At 35.9% G+C, this 24467-nt stretch overlaps 1 protein-coding gene and 1 pseudogene across 1 annotated transcript in view; one reads left to right on the plus strand and one right to left on the minus strand.

Annotated features, from left to right (window-relative positions):
• Positions 1–24467, plus strand: part of MALRD1 (MAM and LDL receptor class A domain containing 1) — a 259630-nt gene that overhangs the window by 116563 nt on the left and 118600 nt on the right. The window lies entirely within an intron of this gene.
• LOC102731049 (MICOS complex subunit MIC27-like) lies at positions 20175–21515 on the minus strand (annotated as a pseudogene).

Genomic DNA, 24467 nt, shown 5'->3' on the forward strand with positions numbered 1-24467 from the left:
CTGTTACATTTTACAAATGAGGAACCAATTCACAAAGATTTTAAATCTGACTTCATAGCTTTTGATAACAATGAACTACTACTAAACAATTTTGAAATTTGGGAGCTATTGATAATTCTATGCTGGCATTTTATAAAATGGCTTTAGGGGCACCTGGGTGGCTCAGTTTGTTAAGCATCTGCCTTTGGCTCAGGTCATGATCCCAGGGTCCTGGGATCGAGCCCCATGTCAGGCTTCCTGCTCAGCAGTGAGCCTGCTTCTCCCTCTCCCTCTGCCATTCCACCTGCTTCTGCTGTCTCTCTCTCTCAAATAGATAAATAAATAAAATATTTAATAAAATAAAATAATATGGCTTTAATTTTTTATCATTTTACAACACTACTTCACTTTAGGACTGAGACACTGATTAAAGTTCTCAGAGAAAGCACAATAATACTTCAATATTAATACTCCATTTACTATGCTTTCCCTCTGCTTTTGCCAATTTTCTACTTTCTATTAGATTGATTTTGAGAGATTCTCTTTACTCACAACTTTTGATTCGTGCTTAGAAAAATATATGCTAAATTTCTACTTCGTGTGCACAATTCAATTGGATTATTTCTCTTTTAATCACAAAAAATATAAGAATTTTAGGAAATTTGCATTTGCATTCCTATCTCCATCCATCTATCAGGTTACTATTCTCCAGTTTCTCCTTGTTTTCCTACTCCAGTCCCTAGCCAGTTGGGTTTGTTTTTTTTTTTTTTTTAATAGCATGTGTACCAGTTTCTTTCCTCATCTCTGCTTCCCACTTCTTCCTCCTAAGTTAATTTCCTTTTAAATGTAGTACATTATTCAGTAATTTTTTTCAGTTCTCCTAGTTCTAGATACTGTAGCCTTTCTATGATAACATACTGTGTCCAGTGATTCAACTTCTGGATAAGTAATCTCTACTCCTCTTCTAGATGGTGGTTCTAATGGTAGCACGTGAAGGGGGGGAACAAAATTTGTTCAGGTGTAACTTAGAACTCATAAAGTAGTTATTGACAAACCATTTTGCCACAAATAGGATGGACCCTCTATGATAAGGTTTTAAAACACATTGTTAAATAAGTGATTTGTGACTTGGAATTGGGAAGCCAGGTAAAGAGAAGTACAAAATTCCCAAGTTTGGAATTGGAGAGGTCGGGGTAAAAATTACAAGTAGGAAGAATCGGGAAGTCAGAGGAGAATAAACTCTTTTTAGGAAGGAAGGTGATGAAGTAGTTTTAGGTTATGTTTTAGTGCTTAGGTGACGTGGGGCATGTAATTTGAATTGTGCAGCTGTGGCCAGGAAGACCAGGAAGATGGAGGGGGAGATGAAGACTTGGTAGTCACTCTCAGAAATGTATTAAAGTTGTGGAAAAGGATGTAAAGATTAAGTTTCAGTGTGTAAGGAAAGTGTGAAGAGGTCTTAATGACAGCTGTTGACAATCAGTGTTGTGATCAGCATCTTCTGAGCCACCTATTTCCCCAAGAGCTCTATAGGTTAGCAATTTTCTGGACCGTTGTGGGACTCAGGAAATTTCTTACAAAATTTATAAATTGCATAATTTTTTACATAAATATCAAAACAGCAGAAAGCATCTTGAATACACTGTAAGTCTTTACTACAAACCAAACCTTCCTCACGTCGATGCTGGGCAGCCCCAAATGCGTGGATGTTTTATTTTCCAAAAGATGATCAGTAAGTAAGCTGGCTGGAACTTGCAACACATTTTTCTGTAGAAAGAATATTGTAAATCATGGTTTGTTTCAGAAACCAGTCTATAAAACCCTACAGAGACTGTAATACAGCTCTATACTGGAAGTTAAAATCGTAGGTATAGAAAACATCTCTTTCTTTTTTTTAAACAGCAGAAACATAATTAAGCACATGGGACAGACAAAATAATCTTCAGTAGATACAATAATTTTTAAATGTGTTGAATTAGAGATAACTAAACCAAATGGAAAAAATGCCTTGAGTAAAATGGGTTTTTAGATTTATTTTTGGATGTTAGCAATTGAGAAAAATTTATTTTGGGAGTGATAAAATAAATGGAGAGATGTGGAGACCAACGGGAATTCATGAGCAATCTCAGAGTCCTTGAACAGTTATTGTACTTTTCTGTTCATTTAATTTTATTTTAATGCTTTTTACTTTTTTCCCTTAGTATTTGTAGATTGCCAGCACTAACAAGTTTATTTATTTGAATTATAATTAAAGCAAATGTTTTTATTTGAGAGCACCAAACTTTCCTAACTGACTGCCTCTCCTAATCCTTCATGGTTAAAATTTCTTCTAATTTTCCTTTGGATTAATTTTCTCTATTTTACTTTGTTATATTTTCCTTATTATTATTATTTTTTGCCTACTTCCTTAGTGGAAGAACCTTTCTGACTTGTCAATCTTCTTTTTTCTGTTACATATCTGTTTTACTTTGTGCCTCTGACTGGACTGTAGTCTTTTTTTTTTTATTTGAGACAGAATGAGAGAGAGCACATGAGAGGGGGGAGGGTCAGAGGGAGAAGCAGGCTCCCCGCCGAGCAGGGAGCCCGATGCGGGACTCGATCCAGGGACTCCAGGATCATGACCTGAGCCAAAGGCAGTCGCTTAACCAACTGAGCCACCAAGGTGCCCTGGACTGTAGTCTTTATCTAGAAAGTATCTGAGCTCAGTGTCCGAGGTCTTCACACTGATGTTATTGCCCCTTTAATTGACCCTCCCTGGGAAACTCATATCCGGGCACTTCCCAGGTCCATGTTCAAATTCTTCTACCCCAGAGGTATAGACTAAACCATAGGACTTAAGATGTTATAAAGGTTCCAGTGAACTGCTTTAAGCAATTTGTTGTGGAGCACTATGGCTTCTTACCAAAAATAACATTATGTCCTCAAAACTAAAGCAATAAGATTGGAACAGGAAGAAGACCTCTGAATCAGGTACTGTGGGCATGGGAAGGTGGCTCACCCAGTCTGCTGAGTCAAACAGCTAAACTTAAAGGATGCCTAACAGGAGATGGACAGTGTCTGCAGGACTTGGGTGGGGATGATAAGAGCCTTAATAGCCACCCAGATAGATGGCCAACCAGCTAAAGCACACATACTAGTGAAACACAGCCATAAAAGGATTTTTCTATTTGGGAATTGATCATATCTTCAAATCAGTATAAGATCTGTATTCATTTAAATGAAGGTTGGTTGCATAAACTTCTCAAAAATAGTTAATGATACTGCGATTCCCCTTCTGAGTTATTAGACAAAATCAATAATTTAAAGACATAATCCCTCTAACTTTTGAGAATCTATTAGTTAAGATGATTTGTATTTTCATAAATAATGTATTATTACACTGTCTTCAGGCTAATTGAGTTGATTTGCATATTTAAGCATGATAAATTGCAATCAACACGCCATTTCTATATGTTGATCAGACAGGAAAGCAGAATATTTTTAATGGAACATACACAAATTACCAGACCATCTTAATGGCTGTTTCTTTGTTTGTTTTTTTTAATTCATGAATGTTCTCTTTTAAGAAATAGATCCTAGGGAGTAGGTGATTTCTGTAGACTTCCACATGGTAACTATTTTTTAAAAGATCCGAGGATAGTTTTCATATTTCATGTATAATAAAAGAATTTTAAGAAGTGAAAAACCCTGGCTGTGTAATACCCAGTAAGAAAGTGTATGCTTATGGTTATGATCTCTGAACAATTAACTTGTTTTGAAGTGGTCAGGTATTTTTGTCTCTTTTGTTCATAGATGAATTCCAAGCCTCAGGAATTGGGCTTGGTAAAGAGAGACACGCAGCTACTCATTTACTGAATGAATTAGACTTTTAAGGAAAAATTAAGGGGAATCTTGTGGCTTGTTTCTGGCTGTAAACAAATTGTCTGTTTATAAGAAAGCACTGGTCGCCTGACAACTAATTTGCCCAAGGGAGCAAGGCAGAAGTCACGGTGTCTTTTACCACCTAGGTGGGCATTGGGGGCCACTTGGGAGGCTGGCTGCCTGATAAATACTACTGGATTAATCTGCATTGATGTAAATTCTCCTTGTTTGCTAATATATATTCAGCAGTGGCTCCTGCCCAGGTGAAAAAAAATAAATTTCAAACCTGTAATCCTTGCTAAATTGCTCTCAACAGTTGGCAGTAACCAACATTCACATCCCTGTCCCATATGGGACCTCTTGTTACCATCCGTGCGTGTTCTGGAGTGTAATCTCTCCTCCTCCTCCTTTTTTTTTTTTTTTAAAGATTTTATTTATTTATTTATTTGAGAGAGAGAGAGAGAGCATGAGCAGGGGGAGGGTTGGACGGAGAAGCAGGCTCCCTCTGAGCAGGGAGCCCAACATGGAGCTCCATCCCAGGACCCTGGGGTCATGACCCGAGCTGAAGGCAGATGCTTAACTGACTGAGCCACCCAGGCGCCCTCTCTCCTCCTTCTGTTTCCTTGTCCTTTCACCTGTGTTTTCAGTCTCACCCTCTCACTGAATCAAGTCAGCATGTAAACACCTCCTAAAAATCCTTTACCTATCTCATTCCTTACTTCAATTACCATCTCTTTATTCAGCTTCCCTGCTCTCACTTCTTCAACTTGTATTCACCTCTCGAAACTTCACTGAATCTTCTCATGGAAAGGTTACCAGCTTTATCTCACCGAAGCCAGTGAACACTTTTCTGTGCCCAAATTGCTTGGCTGCTTGTCAGTATTCGACATCTGTGTCCATCCCTGCTTAGAAACACCTTCTTTTTCTTTTCTTAGCTTATGGGATGTTCTACCTTAATGGCTTTATGCTAATTTCTCCATCTTTTCCTTTCACATCCTTTTCCAGACTGTTCTATTTTTGCTCAACTTGTAAAATACTAATTGACCTCAGGACAGAATCATTGCTTCCTTGTTTTCTACTCTTCGTGTCTCCTTATGGTATTTTGTCCTTTCATGTAGTTTAAGTGTCCACTATTTTATTCCTTGTCTCACATCAAACTGTCTAATGAATTCAATTTCCAGTAAGTTTAATATATCCAAATTAAACTTTGATTTTGGTGCATGCTTTAATGCTCCCTTATTTTTATAATAGCTTCATGTATGCATGATTTATCTTCCCCAGAGTGGTTGTAAGTACTCAGTTTTGAAATTGTATTTCACGCCTTTATATTTGTCATGACATATAACACAAGAAGAAGGAGCTATTTGGTGCTTAATACTCATTGAATTCAATTAATGTATCAATATGGCAGGAGGAATAAACTCTGTAAAATAAATTCAGTCTTTGCTCTAGGCGATGAAACAAATTTACTTCTAAGTACAGTTGTTAATTAACCTTTATAATAATTTACATAAGCAAAAATATCTAAAACTGTCTTAAGCACATGTAACATTTTCAAATAACATTTTCAAAAGAATATGCTTTCATGAATGGGCTTAAATGAATAAAAAATGCTTTTCCTAGATGGACACCATTCCTTTTCATTTATGACTTGTGCAGTTATTTTTACTGCTATTTTTATTCATTTCTTCACCACAATGTAGAGTGTGGGGTTCTCAATTCAAAGTTACGATCAATCAATCGATAGATAGATAGATAGATATGATAGACATATGTATTACATTACAAATCACATCATATAAATATGTGGTGTCATTTTAATATCATTTCCTTGTCTTTCAACAAATGTTTACCAAGTACCTATAGCGTTCCTGGCCCTGGGATTACAACAGCAAACACAAACACGCATAGACCTCTGCCCTCTGGATTAATTTATCTTAAGGCAAATAGATTCACCTAAGAGAGGTCTTAGCAATTTTATATTCATGAACCGATGAATATTATCATCACAAATAATGCAAATATTTAGGATAAATGTAGATCTTCATAGATAACTATGTGCTGATAAACTATCATAATATCAGTGCTTAAGAGAGAGATATATTCAGCTAGCTAGATAATACAGACAGATGGATAAAATACACACTACCAACCCTATACACACATATGCATTGCTTTCAAACATTAATGTCATAGTTTAGAAGATTCCAAACTAAAAATAAAATAAAACAAAGTTTATAATTTTCAACATAATTCACTATTTTTTAGGTATGTTTTATATTTTCTTTGGAATTTTAGCATAAGCATTTTGGAAGTTAGGGTTAAGGTTTTGTTCTTTGAATACACTCCAACACCCACTATAATGTCTAACATGTGGTAAAATTATAATAAATGTTGGTTTCTAGTGCCTTCCATGATGTCCAAGTTGTTTACTATCACTGAGAATAATTCCAGAGTAGGATGGTAGCTACACTGTTATGGTCATATGGCTTTCCTTAGGTACATTTCTGATTACTGAAATTACTGCAAAATGAAGACTTGTCATATTCTATATGTTAAGCATGATGAAAAGCTTCTTTTCAGAATCATATAAAGAATGTCTTCTTATCCATAAATGTAAGAAAAAAATTATATATTTCCTTTCCCAAAATAAATTGATCATGATTTTCCACCAGTTTAACCCATAAACCTCTTATGATTTCTTCCTTTCTTATGGCCAGCATCTTAGTTCAGGCCCTCATCCCACAGAAACCTCGGGATTGGCCTCTCTAACATTCTGTCTTCACAAGTCCTTTACCAGCTAGGATAGCGGTCTCTGTCTCTTTTGCCTCCTTTATCAATCCATAAAAAGTAGGATTCTGGAACACATATGTAATCATTTCACTTCATTATTCAAGATCGTTTGGCAGACTCCTGTTACCCTCGAGGATGAACTCAAATGGTTTCAATATGCACAACCTTCTCGAGCTAGCTGCTTTATTTTCCCACCTCCGTCCACTGCCAACTGAGTCCCACACGGTCTATACTCTAGCCACTCCGGTCTATTAATGCATACATTTCTCTCAGTAATGCATGTTCCTTTGTGATTTTCATAGCTTTATGCATGGTCCTTTCGGTATGATCTTCCTTATTTTAAATAAGAAAAAAAATCCCTCTTATTCTTCAAAACCAATTCAGTATTACCACTTCCATGAAATATTCCAGCCAAAAACAGGTGGCCTTTGCATTTTGCTCATACTTCAATTGTAGTGGTTGTCATATTTTATATTATATATTATATTTATACCTTCTCCCATAGTCTCTGAGCTCCTGAAGACAGTAGGTTTTCTTATTCATAGGCCTAGAGCCAGGCATGATGAATGTTTACTGAATGAATCAATGGACTAAATACAGTGCTGTTATTAGGAAGGGAAAAACAAGAAGAAGACCTAAAGTGAGGTGTTATTTTCCTTGCCCTCTATTAAATGTAAAGATAAAAGTTATCTGCCAAAAGAAGAGCTATCACATATTTCTTTCCATGATATCTTATTTGTGGAATCACTGTTTTCTTGAAAAAGAAACAAATAAGTTTCCTCTAAAGTCATCTCTATATTTAACTAATGCTCATCAGTGAACCATAGTCTGGGTTACAGGTCATTTCGTCAAGTTTCAGCTAGAAATGGAGCATGCTGTTTTTTAAAGCCCTATTATTATTGTTTCTTTTACGGTCTTCTCTGCATGTATTCTCTTTGCCTGGATTGGATCTTTGCCATCCATACTGGATAGCAATATTGTAAAACAAAAGAACACATTTTCTTTGCAGAAATTTTCAGGGATGAAGATCTAAACAACAAATATAATGCAAAGGGGGCAGTGATATCCCCAAAGGGGCTCACAACATCCCTCCTATGAGAAACTACAAAGTATACAGGGCTGTGAAATCATCTTCACTACCAGTGTCAAATGTATACATTCAATTTTCTTAAAAAAAAAAAAAAAGAGGGGCTTCAAACCATTAATACGGTTTTGAAGAATAAGAGGGATTTTTTTTCTTATTTAAAATAAGATCATTCCGAAAGGACCATGCATAAAGCTATGAAAATCACAAAGGAACATGCATTACTTTTCTTTCATTTTTTATTCATTTTTATTTGCTCACATAATTCACCTGAGTACCCTCTGTTACACTTAGAGAAGGACTCTATCTATTGGTCCACTATGGACTCTCAAAGATGAAGGTAAATCTTACCAAAGATAGGTGGGACACAGTAGCTAAGCTAATGGGAAAGATCTTGTGCTTTTATCATCTGTCTCAAAGGGATTCCTTTTCCAAATCTGTCAAAACAATAATAACTCTTGTTATCTTTTTCTGTCACTATAGATATTTCTGATGTGCATGTGTCACGCACGTGTGTGTGTGTGTGTGTGTGTGCATGTGTGTTTTAAACCTGGAATTTGCGACACACTGTGTTGCAGATATTCTGCTAATGAGAACCAGAATTTGAACCCTAGCTCTCTAATGCACTCTGATTCCAACCACTGACATTATAATGATGGCTTTGGAGATATGCAGAGAAACTCACTAACTTAAATAAGGAATAACAAGTAATACCTAATTCACTTGGGGTCTTTGTGGGACAAGATAATCTTAAAAGAGGGCACTTTTAATTCTTGGTTAGAGGCCACAGTGAAATAAGTACAAGACATTACAGACACCAAAGTCTTATAATTATTCTGTCCCTGGATAATTATTCCAGGGTTAGAGAATGTTTAAAAGCTTTACACACTGAAGAGTATAAGAAAGAAACACATTTTATCATTGCAAAATTGACCAAATGCAGCAGTGATTAATTGCTGCTCTAGTTAACATATCCTGTATATCCCTCTCAAATTAATATGGTTAGAAATATCGCTGATTTTTTTCTGCTCTCAGAGTGTTGGCTTGTCAGATATACATAAAGAAGATTTTTATAATTCATCATATTCCTGCCAGTCTTCAAACACAGACTGTTATTGCATCTTCTTTTCTCTCTTTCAAAACAGGACAGGGTTAAAACTCTCAACTTGAAAGACATGTAGAAAGTTTGGCTTAGTTACAGGGATTTCAAAGACCAGAGCCAAAGTTAATATGTTTGTGCCAAGAAGAAGGATGGAAGGAGCCTATGACTGGATCCATCTGTAGCAAATTGCCTTTGATGATGCAACAAAAAATAATTAAAACACAACAAAGGACAGTGAATGATCCCAGTAGTGAACAAAATCCTCTGGAAGGCTGATAAAAATACTGGTGCAGAAAAACAGCATTTCTTCCAGGAAGAGATTTTGAGAAGGAAAATCCATTTCTTTAACCTTTAAAGAAATCTTACTGATTCTATGTGGGCTCTGCCCCATTTACATTCTTTTCTAACCTCATATTGGCACTAATAATATTCAGTAAAATTGACTCTGAAGCCTGAGATGGAATGCCACTATGCAATATCTTTGCAATTTTATGATCAATAAAATACCCTTATGCCAGAACATAGTAATCAATGCATGAGAAATGAATTTCAAACAAAACAATAATAAAAGTATTAGCAAGATAAATATCTTTTAGATATTAAAAATGTCACATATAGAAAATAAACATAGCAACATGTAGACTACAACCAGAAGACCTACAATATTTGGAGAAGTCATGAATTAAAACCTGAAGGCTTATGAGATAACATGTTAGAATTTAAGAATGATGAAGGTAATTATTACCCCATAATATTTGTGCATAAAGTGGTAATTGCTTTCTGGCTCCAAAAACACAGAGTTAGACTGAAATTTAACAAATGAGAATTGCGTTTTTATACCTAATGATGAGATGTAGAATACTCTGGATCTATGGTTTATGGGAACAATGTAGAATAATTACTACATTATATAATCTTCTAAGCCAGATTTCACTTCCTGTCTAGAATTCTTTCCTAAAGTTTATTTGCCTGAGTTTTCATTTTCCCTCCAATGTGGGAAGTTTATGAAGCCTCACTAATTGGGCTGGAAATTTCTATGAGAAATGCGAAGTGTGGAATAATGATAGCATTCTCATTCTTCACTCTTGTGCTTCAAGGATACCCCCAAGAGAAGTAGTTTGGGTTTGCACTCTTCTTTCTCGTTCCACTTTAGGGCAATTCCATCATTAACCAGGCTCTTCCCTTACTTGTCATGATCATAACTAATCTTCTCCTAAGCAGTGAGGTCCCAGATGGGCTTCTCAAGCCTTTGCAGCGCTCACTCTATATTCAATGGCTGCTGGGTTATGCTGTCAGGTTGGAAGAGGCCCCTTAGGATAGAAAGAATGAGAGATTCAGCCAGAAAATAATGTGCTTATTCCAATTGAAGAAGTTTTGTGAAGCCTAGTGATTGCTATATGAGGTTCAGCTAAATCTGGCCTAGTAGATTTTATAAGGTGGTAATTGTTTATATTGTTCCAAAAAGCATAGGTCTACCTATTTTATACTCTTGCCATCCCATGGTAAAATGCAATCCTATTTACTAAGTTTTACTCCAAATCTGTTTCTTTGGAGACAGAACTTTACTACAACTTTATGAACAAATATCATAATAATTATTTTTACTATCTTTAAGGTAGTCTATTTTAACTCAAATGACCATGATTTAGGAATATTAGGCTTTAAAGTTAATATGAAACAAAAATGACCAAAAACAAACACCATAGAATGAAGTACTGTATGCAAATGATATCAGGGTTTAGACTAAATGCATTAAATCATTAGTGTCCTGCCTGCATGTAATGTAGGACAGGTGTCGCTTTGAGTACCCACAGAAAAATACCAGAGTATTGAGAGACCCCATGGCAGGTCGTCATCTATATAAAGACATGAGACAACCAACTGACCCTGCTGCCAAGGTGGAAGAGAGGAGAAATCAATGGATTGGGGCCATGGAAGGAAGGTTATGCATTCCTTCCGCACGTGATGCCCAGAACCTAACTATTGACAAAGCTGAAAGGAGACTTGTATAATTGGCAGCTGCATGTCACCCTGAAGCACTTCCTTCTGCTATTCATGAAGGCCAGGACGCAGCAGGGAATCTGATTTCAATCAGCGTAAGGACAGCCATCCTACCAACGAACACAGTGTGACATAGGAAGCGGCTGACAAATATCACAAGAACGAAAGGAGATGATTATGTCATGTGAATCATTTATGTGAAGCATTGATCTAATTAGGGATGACATGTAAAAATATAAATGAAACCAGTCAAGAGATTGATGTAACGTGTAGAGTCTAAAATAGAGCAAAGAAAAAGCCAGTGTGTTTGAAATATATGTTTAATTAAATGAATTGAACCAAGAGTGTGGAAATCCAGCTCATATTTCTGGAATTATGCCAATTGTTCCTTACTGTAATCTTAACTGATTTCAGCTCAAGCAGTACTAAAGAGATATTACTGATTGTCCTTCATACAAACATACATTACTACGAGATCTGCCTCTTTACAGGGACATTTCAAAAATCAAACCTAAAGTCATCAGTATACAATTAAAATATTATAGAAATGGATTTGTTGCTTTTGTGAAATGGACAATTCACTCTTACCTGATTTTGTATTCAGAAACTCCTTCAGTTGTGTTTGGTATTAAGTATTAACATTTGCCCTAAAAATCATGAGTTCATGCTAAGTCTTGAAATGGCTGTTGTCCAAAAGTGATAAAAATCTGAGCTGAGTTTGCTTAGCAACAGATTCCAGCAAACAGATTAGCATCAGATACCAGAAAATTTGGGGGCTTTAGGTGAAAATGGGTGGCTCTTTAAAACTGGATATCAAGAGATTCCAGGAGTGGGGAAAAAAAAAAAAAAAGAAAGAAAAATGCAACAAAGGGGAAGAGGGTAGGGTTGGAACCGGGGGGCCACTTTCCAAAAAGATATTAATGGTTGACATGAATTACTTTGGGCTTTGTCTTTTAAAATATTGTAATTTTATATTAATCACATCATTGAAAGTTGATTAGGAGCTATGTCTTCCCTTTCTTCATCCGCCAGAGTGGTTTTCCAAGACAATGGTGATCTGCCCTAAGACAGCTGTTAAATGACGGTGTAAACTCCCACTCTTTTTATTGGTCCTTAAAAATACCAGTCTTAGCCTCCATAATAGAATCTTGGTGGCTTATTTTGATTTCAACTCAGTTTGGTCTTCACCTGTTATTCGTGATTTCTCCCTTAAAAGAGAATGGCTCTTGGGGAGCAGTAGCATGGAAAATGTTCTGGTGGACATATGTATGTGTGTGTAATGGCAGTAGATGCATACACACAGATGTATATAAACATGGCATAGTAGATATACATACTCATGTCTGTGTGTACAGGTATGTGTATACCTGCCTACACATATATGTTTTCACTGGATCCCAGTGAATGTGCCATCAGAGGGAGGTTATGACTGTTCTTAGCGGGCTATAGTGAACTGCAAGCATGAGCAGAGGCAAAGGACCCTGTGCCTCTTCTGCCTCTTGTATTAAAAGAGCTGCATGCATGCTCCTGAGATGATTAGAACTGCAGAAGGAAGTAAGAGGGAAAAGATCTCCAGCAGACATTTGGCTCTACTTCTTGACAGGACAAATGTGCAGACCTCTGTGGTCTGTGGTCCAGGGCATCATGCAGTAGGATGATGGCGGGGTAACCGTTTTGTCCTTAGAGTGTCCTTTGAGTGCCAGGTACCAACTCATTCCTGAGTCTCCCCTCCCACAGGAATGCTGGGGCACTAATCTAATCCTTGAGACTGAAGAGATCTATGTATCTCATATTTACATATTTATATTTATTTGTTTTTCTCATTTTTATTTTTCTTCATCTCTCTCCCCAAACATCTCACTGGAAGGAAAGCCCTCACTGGATGAGGGATGACGTTGTTTAAATAATTATGATTTAATTTTTAATGTACTACTAATAATGTTAAATATTCATGCATGAAGATACTGGTAAAATGTTCGTGTGTCCTACACGCCAGGCATTGTGTTAGCAGCTTTAAATGTTCAATCTCTGATTCTCACAAAAGAGTAAATATGACAGTTTTCATTTTTCACATAAAAAAGGGAGGGTCATGGTGGTTAAAAACATGTCTAATTAGTAAAGAACTGGGTTATTTCTGTTACACTCCATTGAGCTCAAAATAAATATACTTGAGTCATATTTGAATGTATTGCGAGATTGTAGTTTCTCTGTCACCAACCATGTGGTTTAAGGGGTGGGAAATACCAAGAAAAAGCATCCAAGTCTCATGGAAGGCATCACTCATTTTTCTGCTAAGCCCACGGGTAGTTTTGGAATTTTCAGTCTTTGATAAATGAGAAGAAACGCTGGCATCTCAAATTTATGGATAGAACTTTCTATCATTTTTATTCTTTTAATATATTCACTTAATACTTTTCTAATTACATTCGTCTTTTCAGTGTGTGTGTGTGTGTGTGTGTTTGTCTATTTGCAGCTTTTCACTAATTAATGTGGCCACGAGGAATGTCAGTGGCCGACATCTAGGTCAGTGTACTAGGATCTGCTTAATTTGTACCATAAGTTTTTTCTTAACCACAATATTATCACTTAGTTTTATCATGTTATACTCTAGCATCTCCATTTCTAATCTCTGGAAAAAAACAGGAGTAAATAAATGCAATAATTATTCCTTACACATAGTATTCTTCCCTAGTAAATTTCTTGCCATTTATTGCTGAGTAATTAACCCACCACTAATGGGCATTTGGGTCTCAGTGATGTTGCCCAAGACTTTAAAGGATGCACACAGCTCTTTTATGATATTAAACCTTAGTATGGCTCTCATATTTTGTGTGTGCATGTCTATGTGTGTGTATGTATACATATATTCAATTTAATATATATATTGAATTGAAAGGCCAAACCAAATCAAACTTTCATTTATAGTTCTTATTCTAGCATTTCAGCAGTTAAAATGTCTAGATAATAAATTATAGAGTGAGCATTGTTCTCCTTTTAAAGAGAAAGAACACATTTGGCCTAGCAGGGGCATAAACCATGTCTTACAGATGGCCTCTTGTTAGCTGAGCTCTCTAGTTCCAGGTAGTAGGCAGCAAGAAGCATGGGCATTAGATTCAGACAAATCTGAGTTCAGTCTCTGCTCTGCCCTTAAATTGCTTGCTGTGTGTTCTCAGCTTCAAGTTTCATAACTACTGAGACTGTGTTTTCTTATTTATAAAGTGTATTAATAATAGGTATTTTTCAGAGTTGTTTTTAGCATTATAAGACTGTATCTAAGACCCCAGAATAATTATAGCTATTACTATGTTAATATTATTATAATTCGTATATAGTATATACATATAAGAAAGCAAATAAAAGGTTCAATTATTTTGTAATTTATTGAGCATCTTCTGTATAGGAGATACTTTACGTGGCATCTTTGATAGAGGAATACAGAAATAAGACATGGAATTTCCCATGAAGGAATTCATCCCAATAAGATGCATACATACCTGCACACATGCACGCACACACACACACATATATACTAAATATACTAAATATATATATATACACTAAATATATACTCTATATACACACTAAATATAACTACATGCATACATATACAAGCAGACCAAATATCAAATCACGTGCAATAATTTCCTGAACTAGAAACATCAGGAGCTGTAAATGCTTGACCTCTTTCTCACCACCTGTCCAGAATCTCTGACCATTGTCAACTGTTCTAGATCAACGTCCCCACCTTGTGGACAGAATAAAGAGTCTGACCCCACATCACTTTCCCTTACTGCCTTCATTCAGATTTTGGGAAGACATTACAGTAAACCTTAGTATGGCTCTCATATTTTGTATGTGCATGTCTATGTGTGTGTATGTATACATCCAAGTCTCATGGAAGGCATGAGGTGGGGAGAGAGGCTTTGGTAATCTGGATGTGAATGGGTCATCTCTAAAAGATTTAGCTAGCATTCACTGCAGGCTCCATATTTGGTGAATTTTATCAAAGGTATCCCTTCTTTATAAAATACAGGTATATGTTTATCTCCTTCCTCTTTTCCCCTCTCTTCAAACTTCCCAGCCAGCCAACTGCTCAAAAGGTATTTCTTTACCTGAAATTGCACTAATTCTGCATTCTTTAACTCTGAAATTCTAATCTCTGATTACTACCTTCTATAATTTTATTTCTCAAAGTACTAAACATTCTTTTCTATCTCATGGTGACCCCAAGACCTCCTTATTCTCCTAATCTCTGCCTCTTCTTCTCCATTATGCCCACCACACCCATCCCCATCCTCAGAGGATTGTTTCCCATGTGCTAGGTGATCTTCAAAATTCTTTACCTATATTATCTCTTTTAATCATTTCAGTCTTATATATTGGGTGCTATAGGTCCATGCTTCCCTACCCAATTTTAAATTCAAAATCTAAAAAGCTCTGAACATGAAAAACAATGTTTTTTACTCATTTGACATCAAGACCTGACACAAACTGAGAAGAGGCTATTTTTTAGTCTTTATTGATTCCACTGAACATAAATAATCATATTTTACTTTGGAAGTACTTACATAATTATGGAATCGATAGTACAAACTCACTGGATATACACCTAAAATAGGATATGTGTACTGTAATGTCTTCCCAAAATCTGAAAAATTCTGAATTAAAAAACACATTTTGATCATAAAGGGTTGAAATAACAGACTGTGAATGAGTATTGCAGTCATAGTCACTTTACAGCTAAGGAAGGAGAGGCCAAAGTAAAGGGGCAGACCTGCCCAAAGTCATACACTAGTTAGGGACATAACTAAAATTCCAAAGTTGATCTGTATCCAGAACCTGATCTCTAAGCATGTACTTCTGATAAATGTGGTAGCCCTAAATTTTCTGAACTCGGTCCTATACATTTTACCTTCATATTTTCAGCAGTCTTTGTATGATTTCTCGTTCTTAGTTTCAGGCTACCAAGAAAGCAATCTCATTGGTTTACTCCATTACTTAACAGCTACCAGTGCTTCCCATTGGCCATAGGACTGGGTCTTAAATTCTCACAATGACATTAAAGACACTTTCCATAGCATGGCCTTGGTCTATATGTCTAATCTTGACTCTTCAGTCTTTAACTCACTTTCGATATTCTAATTGCATCAGGACCCAAAATATTCAAACACTTCTATATGCCAGAGCCTTTAATCATGTGGTATTCTTTGCTTGGACTGTTCTCATATACTTTATGTACTTGGTGGTCTCTTGCTGAGTTTTCAAGGCCCAATTCCAACGCTACATCCTTTAATGTACCTTGCTAATTTCACACAGATGCTTCATCTCACTGCAACCCCACCAAAGCACTGTACCATTTTCCATAATATAATGGAATTTGCTCACACTGAAGTGCGATATATATGGTGTTTTTCTTCCCTTTGATTTGTGAGCCATTTAAACCATAACTTATTTTTCTTCTCGATACTCAGCTGAATTAATGATATATAAGAGAATCCTAATACTTGATTGAAATTAAAATACAGCATTCATGTGAATCATGTCTATTCAGATTTCATTACTTGTCCTCACATGCATCAGGGAATATTAAAATGTAGTTAGCAATTTAAACATGCCTCCTTTGAGTTTATGCAAAAAAAAAAAAAACCCTGAAGTTTTATTTCTATCATTATAACATTTTATCAGCAAATGGAAGGATGCCTGACTTAGAGTCAATGCTCACTATATGGGTTAAATAAGTAGAAAAATGATAAATTCATTTATCATGTTGGGGTTTTAATCTTTAATTAATAAACCATTGTTTATCTTATTTAATTCCTATCCTGTGTGAATTAATGGCTAGTCTTATCTCTTTTGTCATTGACTTAATTCTTATACTCGTATGGTCTTTCATCTTTGTTTTCATGTCTTAAGTTTGTAATCTTTTTCAATGTATCTTTTTATTTCATTAATCTACTTTGAGAATAAAAGTTTGGGTATTTTTTTTTTTTTTAAAAGATTTTATTTATTTATTTGACAGAGAGAGACACAGTGAGAGCAGGATCACAAGCAGGGGGAGGGGGAGAGGGAGAAACAGGCTTCCCGCGGAGCAGGGAGCCCGATGCGGGGCTCGATCCCAGGACCCTGGGATCATGACCTGAGCCGAAGGCAGACGCTTAACGACTGAGCCACCCAGGCGCCCCAAAAGTTTGGGTATTTTTGACTTGTCTGTTAAATACCAAACATTATTCCTGTTTTGGGGAATCCAGTGATTTATTCAAGCAAGAAAATTCTCCCATTCTTTATATATATAATATATATACTTTCCTGAGTAGTAGCACCTTTATACATTGTATTTTGTGTTTATTAGAGAGTATCAATATTTAGAGGAATTTGAATTGAGAATATTACTTTTAACATTCTACTGAAAGATTTTTTATTCACGTTTTATAAACAATGTATACTGGTGTCCCTTTGGGAAGAAAAATTTGTACAAGGATCTTAGCTTGAAGTTTGCTCTTCATTAGTACACATTTGCTGTTTTACACACATATATTTGTTTTATTTTCTCTGTCATTATTCCCCACCCCTCAAGGAAGACAGCAAACTGAGTTATGTCCAATAATTTTGTCATAAAATGCTGCTCTTCTGTTTTCATTGAATCATTGTCAACTCTCATGAACAGCAGTGTGCCAAGGGACAGATACAATCATTCATGACTGACATTTTTGCTCCAGACCTTGCTGTCTCCTCTTCCTGTCAGATGCTTCCTAAGGACTCCTCATTTATATTTTTTCCCATTGTTCTTCTATGTTCAACTGTATGAATGTTTTTCTCCTTCAGGAACCAAATGTAGTGTGAAAGACAGTAGAAACCAGCCATCAACCACTAAGTAGGAAATCACCTTGAATATCATAGATTGGGAATTTTAATTGGGTTAGTGAGCTTTGTCTATGAAGAGTGTAATAAAGACCTTGCAAGAATCATTCTGAGTCTAACCTTTTCAGCTCTATGGCCTATTCCTTATTATGGATAATTCTTATTCCTTTTCATATCACCTAAGATTTAGAACAATTGTAGTATGTCTTAGGAAAATTATCTCTATGAATATAGTAACTCACTGTTTTAGAGAACATACCTTTTGGTGAGTTTGTAAATGTTTATGACAATGAAGTTATATAATTTAAACCTATTAAAATTAGTCTTTACTTGTATCAGAGAATGAATCTGAAATCAAATAGAAGTTTTACAGGGAAGCTTTGAGGCAATTTTCAGCTGTACTAGTAATTCCACACAACATCTTAATTCACCAAGTTGAAATTAAATATACATTCATTCATTAAACACATGCTTTTGTAGGACCTACACTATGCCAAGCTCTGTGTTAGGCATGGAGACCCAGAGGTGAATAGGATGGAAAAAGCTCTCATCCTCATGGACCTTAAACTGTGGTAGGAAAGACAGACAATGAACAAATACTGAAGTAATTGAAACATAAGATAATATTGAAAAATGAGAAGTATAAGGTACTATCAACAACAAAGTAAGGTGATACTATATGAGTAAGGATAGAACCCACCCTGAAGGTTCTGTCCACTTCTCTAAGGTGATACTGGAAGAAAAAAATCCTAACACTAAATACTGCATTTCTGTAATTCTAGTAATTGCATTCCTGATACAGTTTTTTATTCCTCCCCCAAATTCAAATTATTCTAGAGCTTTGTCAGCAGTTGGAAAAGGAAATTGAAATATTTTAGGTGCTTTATAATAACATTTTCAGATGATATTCTATAAATTACATACTCATTTAGTATTAGTTGCACAATGTGCTTTTGTTTCCTTTTCACAGAAATATGTCTACATAGACACATGCAGTCCATTTCTGGTTGTCTATTAAGCACTTACTATATGCAAGGCACTGTGCTAGGTACTGTTTATCAGATCTTGCCCAGCATTGCATTCTGTGTATCTAATGGGAGAGGTAGATATTTATCTGGTCATCACACTAGTGAAGACTTTATGTAATTACAAGTGTGGTGAGTGCTATGAAGGAAGAGTGCATAATGCTCTCAGAGTCTGTGGCATGGAGGTATGATTGAGTTGAGTAGATCAATGGGGGCTGCATGAGGAAGGGATGATTCCACTGAAACATGAGTGGGAATTAACTAGATGAAAGGAGGAAAGAAAAAGACCATTTCATATGAATGTGCTAAGAAGGGAAGGAGAATGGGCTATTGAAGGACTGCAAGAGAGTGAGTGCAGTTGAAGCAGGAGGAGGAAGAGAAGTCTGGTAGGAAATGAGGTTGGGCAGGGGGTTTCTGAGCCACTTTAATGTTGAGACTGCAGGTATCTCCTAATGTCATAATGTGGACATTGACTTTTTTTTAAGATTTTATTTATTTATTTGTCAGAGAGGGGGAGAGCATGAGTGGGGGGAGGGGCAGAGGGAGAAGCAGGCTCCACACTAAGCAAAGAGCCTGATGTGGGACTTGATCCCAGGACCCTCGGATCATGACCTGAGCTGAAGGAAGATGCTTAGCTGACAGAGCTACGCAGGCGTCCCATGGACATTGATTTTTTTTTTTTTCTTTTTTAAAGATTTTATTTACTTGACAGAGACACAGCGAGAGAGGGAACACAAGCAGGGGGAGGGGGAGAGGGAGAAGCAGGCTTCCCGCTGAGCAGGGAGCCCGATGCAGGGCTGGATCCCAGGACCCTGGGATCATGACCTGAGCCGAAGGCAGATGCTTAATGACTGAGCCACTCAGGTGCCTGGAATCAGATCTTTCTACTCATTCATTAATTCTTCAGTTGTAACCATCCTGCTGTTTTTATACCTATTTGTTCTTCATGGACATATTATATTTTTCTTACCCAATATTTCTATTTAATTACTGTCATGATTTCCTGTTTTATTTTATATTGCTATATCTTTGCTTATCTTCTTAGGTATGCATGAAGCCTTTTATTTTTATCTTTTATATATTTTTTAAGTTTTTACTTAAGTTTCAGTTAGTTAATATACAGTGTAATATTAGTTTCAGGTGTACAATATAGTGATTCAGCACTTCCATACAACACCCAGTGCTAAAACTCTGATTTCATCTGTTTTTAAATTCTCCTTTAGATGTTATATATTGAGTTTATTGTCATCTTTTAATAGTTATGTGGCCTCTGGGAGCCTAATAATTTTGGCCTGTGAACTCATGCATCTATAGTAATGTGAGTTGCTCTCTGTGGTGATTCAGGGAAGGCAGAAGGCCAGCCCTTGCCTGTCTCCCACTTGCCACTGTGACACACATTGCCATATATCTAGAAATAAATGTTATAAATAAGTATGTAACTTATTTATTAAAAAGACTAATTTTTTTTGTCATAACATATGGATATTTTATTCCAGCTCTGGGGAATGAAAAAAAAGAGGAACACATTCTTCTGCACACCATTCTAATTTAGCTGACATTAATTTGAAAAAGTTAAAGCAAATATGTATATGTATCTGTATAAATATATATACACATATATATTTCATCAGTGTTTATATATTTACTCTATTTTTGTTTTTTAATAAACACCCTTAAAAATCATTAAATGCATCCCAATACTTCTGCCTCTTCATCAATCATTTAATACCGTTTGGATTAAATTCACAGTTTGGGTTTTAATCCCTTATGTGATTGGTCAAACTGTACATTACATTAGAAGATGTGAGGGAAAAACGTCGTTTAAAAGTTATACCCTAAAAAAAAAAAAAGTTATACTCTCTGTGTCACAGTTACCCTTTACATGATTTTTTCATCATTGTTTTCAACTTCACACATCTCGTAGTTCTCTACGCAGACTATTTCAGCTTCCAGTGCTGTACATATCCACATCTTCTGGATGGGACTGCCCGTGATCCATGAGCTTGGGGTCAAGCATAAACTTTGTTCTTCATGGACATATTATATATTATATATATATCAGGTGGTGTAGCACCTGAGGTGGATTCTGATTTTTGTCTTTGTTTCAGAGCTGAGTTCTGTCAAGGGCACTGAGTATTTCAGGCTGTCAGTTGTTTTTGCAGGTATTTCTATTTCAGCAGAATTTCCTAGCTTAGATTTTTCTTTAGGTTTAGGAAATGACTCTTTTTTGTTGATTTTTGTCCACAGTGATTTAACTGCTTCATAAATTTGCTGGCTTGTAGTATATGCCTTTTTCCCAGTTACCTTTGCAATTATGGCTGAACTGGGTAGCAAACAGTTGCTCCTAAAGTGGCCAGTCCCAGTGGATAAGCAATTTTCTTAAACCTGGAACCTTTTCTTGCTGAAACCAAGCCTGCCAATCCTGAAACTGTAATCACTCCAAGTTTTGGGAGAAAATCTCGAGGTGGATTCTTCAGATAGATATACGCATCTTTTCCAAATTGTACCGTATCCGTTATTCCATTTTTCACAAACACATAAACGCTCTTGCACCAGCCAATAAAATGACCAGTTGTGGTGCAGATGGGTGCAAAGCCCATTTGTAAACGACCAGGCTGTTCCTCAACCTATTTAGACTGCGGAGGTGGTGCAGTATGTATGGGGAGCAGCTCTGGCTTTCCTAGCTGCTTTTTGTATTCTTCTTTAGCTGCATGCACAGTTATAGATGCACATGTCAGACCTCCAGGTATGGTTGTCAGCTTTCCCATCCTAACAGCCGCCATATCTGTGACCTTCTCCGTCTGAGTTTTTCACATGGTGGTAAAAAAGACTAAAATTTTAGTGAGTGGCATGAAGAGTCCTGAACAAGTCAGAAAATAAGTGATATCTCAGGGTAAAATAATTCAATATTTAAAATTTCACCTATTTATTAAATTATTCTAAGTTTCATTTGGGAGACTGAATGTATGAGAAGACCAAAAGAACAACAACAACAAAAAAAATTGAGGATGAAAATGTGACCTATTAAAATGCAACATTAAGACTTAACTCCAGTGTGGCAACTTTACGTTCCTTTATGTCTTTACTCTCTTACACTTATAATATTTATGCCTTAATTATTTGCTTTACATACATTGAGAACCATATTACATGGTATTTTTCCTTCAGCCATCAAAAATAAATTCAAGAGCATCAGAAAAGTTTATTGTATTTACTCATATTTTAGCTGTTTTTTTTATCCCTTCTTGATATTCTAAGATTCATTCTTTTATCATCTCCTTTATGCTTAAAGAAGCTCCATTAGCCATTTATTTAAGGTATGTCTACTGGTAACAAATTCGCTTAATTTTCCTTCTTTTGAAAAAATCTTGGAAGGAGAGGTCTTGGGGCCCCTGAGTACTGGATTTGGGTTGAAGTCTAGGCTCTGCTCGGCCTTTGCTTTTGGGGATGGGGGCAGAGTTTTAGTATTTCTTACTGCTTTTCTTTTCATGACACAAAAGGGAAACACTGACGTAAATTATGAGGGCAGATACATTGCCAAAACAAATATGCAGTATATAAGATAAAGGATCAATATGCATAATACATGGCAAATCAGTTCAAAGTTGGGTAAATGGTTACATTACAAGAAGAGAGTATTCCTTCAATTTCTATAAATTAATTATCATTGTACTAATGTCTGTTTTTACTATTATTAGTGTGGCCAATCACTTTTCATATGTTTATTGCCTTGGGTTGTTGATGGTTTAACATCCATATGAACGAATCCGAGAGATATGTCCTTGGCCAGTAGCAGTGTCATGAGTTGATATTAAGAGGTTTCTCATTTTTTTCAATTTAGAATGAACTGAAAATCAGAATATTAAGTAAATAAAGCAACAGTGTATGTGGAACAAAAATGAGATTGACATATAACTATTTTTTTTAAAAATTGTTCTGATGTATATTGATATATGTCAGAAAAATAAATAAAATCTGTATTTATGTAACTTTTCTAGTAATTTATTTTTCTGACTTTCGCATATTCGATTATTACCTCCACAGGTGAGACTCTCTTTTTTTTTCACCTTTTTATTCCTGGTATCTAACATAGTACATGTGAACATCGAATGTTTGTGGAATAAATGAATGAATGGACAGATAAGCTAATAGGTAAATAAGTCTCCATTTTACATTTGGATGCATAATTTTGATAATTGTGGGGGTAAGATTTCATATGTTATATTGAAAGAGGAATGATATGGGGCACCTGGGTGGCTCAGCTGTTAAGCGTCTGCCTTCGGCTTGGGTCATGATCCCAGGATCCTGGGACTGAGCCCCACATCGAGCCCCACATCGGGCTCCCTGCTTGGCGGGAAGCCTGTTTCTCCCTCTCACACTCTCCCTGCTTGTGTTCCTTCTCTCCCTATCTCTCTCTGTCAAATAAATAAATAAAATCTTAAAAAAAAAACAGAGGAATGATAGTAAATATATTAGAATGATATTCTACAGTCACCTGCCTTTAGGTTGGTCCACAGTTGGTTTTCAAAAGAATTCACCCTTGTTTTCTTTTCTTACTACATAAAATGATAATGGACGTATTATTCAAATCTCCTTTTCACTAGAAGGTCAGTTGTAAGACTGAAGAAATAGTTTTTATGTTATTGATTAAAATGATCACACAACCTTCTGTGATGGTATTTGTTGAAAACCCTTTGGGGGCTTGTTATAGTTAATGAGTGGCTCTAGAAACTTCAGAAGTAGATTAATAGGAAAATACCAGCAAAGTGAGTTAAGTTTGTAAATTAAGACAGACTTTATTAATATCCATGCCTGTTATGTTGCTATGTGTCAGACATTCCCTCTCTACTTTAATCTTTAATTTAACTAATCATTCCTTTGATTCCACATCACTATGACATCACTGATAGTTAAAGATTAACCTTGAAAAAGGCTTCTCTTCTTTAGTCATCAGAAAGATATGAAATTCCATTAATTAGGTGTGAATTTCCCATCCCCTTTAAGGCAAAAGTTACAGGAGTCTCTGTGTGTAAAGATTTATCATATTTTTTGGCGGTGGCAGGGGAGGCTGTTCAGAAATCTGTCTAGACACCATTAGTTGTTTTGCAAAGTTAATTTTGGATTAACTGATATGTGGCTCTGCTTTCTCTGTAATTCAACCAAGGAAGAACTGCTTGATTGTGTCTCCCTCAGCAGAACAAGATGTCAGCCATATTTATCAATATTAGTGCCCTAAAAGCAAGAACCTATGGAAATGTAATTCTTTTGGATCCTTTTTTCAAATATTTCTCTTTTTATTCAGCTTATGGTAAAAAAAAAATACCTGTAAATTACGTATTTCACAGTTGCATGCTATAAATCTGTTGGAACAGGTGCTTGATATTCTGGCTGCCATTCCCCTCAATTCCACAGTTTTGATTACAAGCTTCAGACATGTTATTCTTGTTAATTTGTTATGAGAACAAAATAGTGGACCCTGAGATATTAGTTATGTGGGGCTAACCATAAACATAAACATATATGTACGTATATATAATAACATAGCAAGTATATATATTTATAATGCTATATATATATAGCAAATATATATTTATTACTCTTTCTTTGCAATGTGTCAGTCATCATGATTTATTAAAACATCTAATTCTCAGGAGGAGCTAGGTCCAGAAGAGCAACAAACAATGAAAACCATCCTTACACATTCAGAGGAGATACTTACATAAGTTTTTTAGAAAATTAATTTTTCCTTTATAACTGAAGAGTGTGG

The sequence above is a fragment of the Leptonychotes weddellii genome, chromosome 5, assembly GCF_054177405.1.
Source record: "Leptonychotes weddellii isolate Sample4059 chromosome 5, ASM5417740v2, whole genome shotgun sequence".
In the NCBI taxonomy this organism is placed as follows: Eukaryota; Metazoa; Chordata; class Mammalia; order Carnivora; family Phocidae; genus Leptonychotes; species Leptonychotes weddellii.